Below are 5,000 nucleotides of genomic sequence, written 5' to 3'. Positions count from 1 at the left end.
GATACTTTCTTAGACTATTTCTGCCTCTGGCTGATGTGTATTTTCTTTCCAAACTCCACCAGAGCCTTTGATTACACAGCATCCTATCTGTGGAAAACGGCAGTGCAGGGATAGGGAAGAAAACTATAGGCATCCAAAGGAGCCCAGCTAGCTCAGTCGGTAGAGCATGAGACTCTTAATCTCAGGGTCGTGGGTTCAAGCCCCACGTTGGGCGAAAACAACTAAAATTGTAGTGCTTTTTGACCCAAAAAATACATCCTATCTGTGGAAAACGGCAGTGCAGGGATAGGGAAGAAAACTATAGGCATCCAAAGGAGCCCGGCTAGCTCAGTGGGTAGAGCATGAGACTCTTAATCTCAGGGTCGTGGGTTCGAGCCCCACGTTGGGCGAAAACAACTAAAGTTGTAGTGCTTTTTGACCAAAAAAATAGAAATTGAAAGTCTCTTTACAATATTTGCATTATTTTGATTGTTAACATGCAATATATGAATGCATGTCTGGATGATGTGTAAAGGGGCAATACCACACCTTAATGTATTCACTGTAAAAGAAAAAGTATGTATCATCTTACTATAAAATAAAGTGGAGAAAACACAAATAAGACTTTTTTCCACACAGGTTTAATCGGCTATTTCCTGATATTCATCAATGCGTTCTGATATTGACTGGTAATTGTGTTTGATACTTTCTTAGACTATTTCTGCCTCTGGCTGATGTGTATTTTCTTTCCAAACTCCACCAGAGCCTTTGATTACACAGCATCCTATCTGTGGAAAACGGCAGTGCAGGGATAGGGAAGAAAACTATAGGCATCCAAAGGAGCCCAGCTAGCTCAGTCGGTAGAGCATGAGACTCTTAATCTCAGGGTCGTGGGTTCGAGCCCCACGTTGGGCGAAAACAACTAAAATTTTAGTGCTTTTTGACCAAAACAATAGAAATTGAAAGTCTCTTTACAATATTTGCAATATTTTGATTGTTAACATGCAATATATGGATGCATGTCTGGATGATGTGTAATGGGGCAATACCACACCTTAATGTATTCACTGTAAAAGAAAAAGTATGTATCATCTTACTATAAAATAAAGTGGAGAAAACACAAATAAGACTTTTTTCCACACAGGTTTAATCGGCTATTTCCTGATATTCTTCAATGCGTTCTGATATTGACTGGTAATTGTGTTTGATACTTTCTTAGACTATTTCTACCTCTGGCTGATGTGTATTTTCTTTCCAAACTCCACCAGAGCCTATGATTACACAGCATCCTATCTGTGGAAAACGGCAGTGCAGGGATAGGGAAGAAAACTATAGGCATCCAAAGGAGCCCGGCTAGCTCAGTTGGTAGAGCATGAGACTCTTAATCTCAGGGTCGTGGGTTCGAGCCCCACGTTGGGCGAAAACAACTAAAATTGTAGTGCTTTTTGACCAAAAAAATACATCCTATCTGTGGAAAACGGCAGTGCAGGGATAGGGAAGAAAACTATGGGCATCCAAAGGAGCCCAGCTAGCTCAGTCGGTAGAGCATGAGACTCTTAATCTCAGGGTCGTGGGTTCGAGCCCCACGTTGGGCGAAAACAACTAAAATTTTAGGGCTTTTTGACCAAAAAAATAGAAATTGAAAGTCTCTTTACAATATTTGCAATATTTTGATTGTTAACATGCAATATATGAATGCATGTCTGGATGATGTGTAATGGGGCAATACCACACCTTAATGTATTCACTGTAAAAGAAAAAGTATGTATCATCTTACTATAAAATAAAGTGGAGAAAACACAAATAAGACTTTTTTCCACACAGGTTTAATCGGCTATTTCCTGATATTCTTCAATGCGTTCTGATATTGACTGGTAATTGTGTTTGATACTTTCTTAGACTATTTCTGCCTCTGGCTGATGTGTATTTTCTTTCCAAACTCCACCAGAGCCTATGATTACACAGCATCCTATCTGTGGAAAGCGGCAGTGCAGGGATAGGGAAGAAAACTATAGACATCCAAAGGAGCCCGGCTAGCTCAGTCGGTAGAGCATGAGACTCTTAATCTCAGGGTCGTGGGTTCGAGCCCCACGTTGGGCGAAAACAACTAAAATTGTAGAGCTTTTTGACCAAAAAAATACATCCTATCTGTGGAAAACGGCAGTGCAGGGATAGGGAAGAAAACTATAGGCATCCAAAGGAGCCCGGCTAGCTCAGTCGGTAGAGCATGAGACTCTTAATCTCAGGGTCGTGGGTTCGAGCCCCACGTTGGGCGAAAACAACTAAAATTGTAGTGCTTTTTGACCAAAAAAATACATCCTATCTGTGGAAACCGGCAGTGCAGGGATAGGGAAGAAAACTATGGGCATCCAAAGGAGCCCGGCTTGCTCAGTCGGTAGCGCATGATACTCTTAATCTCAGGGTCGTGGGTTCAAGCCCCACGTTGGGCGAAAACAACTAAAATTTTAGTGCTTTTTGACCAAAAAAATAGAAATTGAAAGTCTCTTTACAATATTTGCAATATTTTCATTGTTAACATGCAATATATGAATGCATGTCTGGATGATGTGTAATGGGGCAATACCACACCTTAATGTATTCACTGTAAAAGAAAAAGTATGTATCATCTTACTATAAAATAAAGTGGAGAAAACACAAATAAGACTTTTTTCCACACAGGTTAAATCGGCTATTTCCTGATATTCTTCAATGCGTTCTGATATTGACTGGTAATTGTGTTTGATACTTTCTTAGACTATTTCTGCCTCTGGCTGATGTGTATTTTCTTTCCAAACTCCACCAGAGCCTATGATTACACAGCATCCTATCTGTGGAAAACGGCAGTGCAGGGATAGGGAAGAAAACTATGGGCATCCAAAGGAGCCCGGCTTGCTCAGTCGGTAGCGCATGAGACTCTTAATCTCAGGGTCGTGGGTTCAAGCCCCACGTTGGGCGAAAACAACTAAAATTTTAGTGCTTTTTGACCAAAAAAATAGAAATTGAAAGTCTCTTTACAAAATTTGCAATATTTTCATTGTTAACATGCAATATATGAATGCATGTCTGGATGATGTGTAATGGGGCAATACCACACCTTAATGTATTCACTGTAAAAGAAAAAGTATGTATCATCTTACTATAAAATAAAGTGGAGAAAACACAAATAAGACTTTTTTCCACACAGGTTAAATCGGCTATTTCCTGATATTCTTCAATGCGTTCTGATATTGACTGGTAATTGTGTTTGATACTTTCTTAGACTATTTCTGCCTCTGGCTGATGTGTATTTTCTTTCCAAACTCCACCAGAGCCTATGATTACACAGCATCCTATCTGTGGAAAACGGCAGTGCAGGGATAGGGAAGAAAACTATAGGCATCCAAAGGAGCCCGGCTAGCTTAGTCGGTAGAGCATGAGACACTTAATCTCAGGGTCGTGGGTTCGAGCCCCACGTTGGGCGAAAACAACTAAAATGTTAGTGCTTTTTGACCAAAAAAATACATCCTATCTGTGGAAAACGGCATTGCAGGGATAGGGAAGAAAACTATAGGCATCCAAAGGAGCCCGGCTAGCTCAGTCGGTAGAGCATGAGACTCTTAATCTCAGGGTCGTGGGTTCGAGCCCCACGTTGGGTGAAAACAACTAAAATTTTAGTGCTTTTTGACCAAAAAAATAGAAATTGAAAGTCTCTTTACAATATTTGCAATATTTTCATTGTTAACATGCAATATATGAATGCATGTCTGGATGATGTGTAATGGGGCAATACCACACCTTAATGTATTCACTGTAAAAGAAAAAGTATGTATCATCTTACTATAAAATAAAGTGGAGAAAACACAAATAAGACCTTTTTCCACACAGGTTTAATCGGCTATTTCCTGATATTCTTCAATGCGTTCTGATATTGACTGGTAATTGTGTTTGATACTTTCTTAGACTATTTCTGCCTCTGGCTGATGTGTATTTTCTTTCCAAACTCCACCAGAGCCTATGATTACACAGCATCCTATCTGTGGAAAACGGCAGTGCAGGGATAGGGAAGAAAACTATAGGCATCCAAAGGAGCCCAGCTAGCTCAGTCCGTAGAGCATGAGACTCTTAATCTTAGGGTCGTGGGTTTGAGCCCCACGTTGGGCGAAAACAACTAAAATGTTAGTGCTTTTTGACCAAAAAAATACATCCTATCTGTGGAAAACGGCATTGCAGGGATAGGGAAGAAAACTATAGGCATCCAAAGGAGCCCGGCTAGCTCAGTCGGTAGAGCATGAGACTCTTAATCTCAGGGTCGTGGGTTCGAGCCCCACGTTGGGTGAAAACAACTAAAATTTTAGTGCTTTTTGACCAAAAAAAATACATCCTATCTGTGGAAAACGGCAGTGCAGGGATAGGGAAGAAAACTATGGGCATCCAAAGGAGCCCAGCTTGCTCAGTCGGTAGCGCATGAGACTCTTAATCTCAGGGTCGTGGGTTCGAGCCCCACGTTGGGCAAAAACAACTAAAATTTTAGTGCTTTTTGACCAAAAAAATAGAAATTGAAAGTCTCTTTACAATATTTGCAATATTTTGATTGTTAACATGCAATATATGAATGCATGTCTGGATGATGTGTAAAGGGGCAATACCACACCTTAATGTATTCACTGTAAAAGAAAAAGTATGTATCATCTTACTATAAAATAAAGTGGAGAAACACAAATAAGACTTTTTTCCACACAGGTTTAATCGGCTATTTCCTGATATTCTTCAATGCGTTCTGATATTGACTGGTAATTGTGTTTGATACTTTCTTAGACTATTTCTGCCTCTGGCTGATGTGTATTTTCTTTCCAAACTCCACCAGAGCCTATGATTACACAGCATCCTATCTGTGGAAAGCGGCAGTGCAGGGATAGGGAAGAAAACTATAGACATCCAAAGGAGCCCGGCTAGCTCAGTCGGTAGAGCATGAGACTCTTAATCTCAGGGTCGTGGGTTCGAGCCCCACGTTGGGCGAAAACAACTAAAATTGTAGAGCTTTT

The 5,000-nt window shown here is 40.5% G+C and overlaps 3 non-coding genes across 3 annotated transcripts; all 3 read left to right on the top strand.

Moving 5' to 3' along the window:
* Nucleotides 1-821: 821 nt before the first annotated feature.
* Nucleotides 822-894, top strand: TRNAK-CUU (transfer RNA lysine (anticodon CUU)). Its single transcript has one exon. It is a non-coding gene; the product is annotated as a tRNA-Lys (tRNA).
* A 432-nt stretch (nucleotides 895-1,326) lies between these two features.
* On the top strand, nucleotides 1,327-1,399 carry TRNAK-CUU (transfer RNA lysine (anticodon CUU)). The gene has a single exon. It is a non-coding gene; the product is annotated as a tRNA-Lys (tRNA).
* Nucleotides 1,400-1,501: 102 nt separating this feature from the next.
* TRNAK-CUU (transfer RNA lysine (anticodon CUU)) lies at nucleotides 1,502-1,574 on the top strand. Its single transcript has one exon. It is a non-coding gene; the product is annotated as a tRNA-Lys (tRNA).
* Nucleotides 1,575-5,000: the final 3,426 nt, after the last annotated feature.

Source organism: Ambystoma mexicanum, chromosome 4q (assembly GCF_040938575.1).
Source record: "Ambystoma mexicanum isolate Mex_15411 chromosome 4q, UKY_AmexF1_1, whole genome shotgun sequence".
Classification (NCBI taxonomy): Eukaryota; Metazoa; Chordata; class Amphibia; order Caudata; family Ambystomatidae; genus Ambystoma; species Ambystoma mexicanum.
Note: the sequence above shows the minus strand (reverse complement) of the source record. Positions and strands in the feature narration are given on the sequence as shown.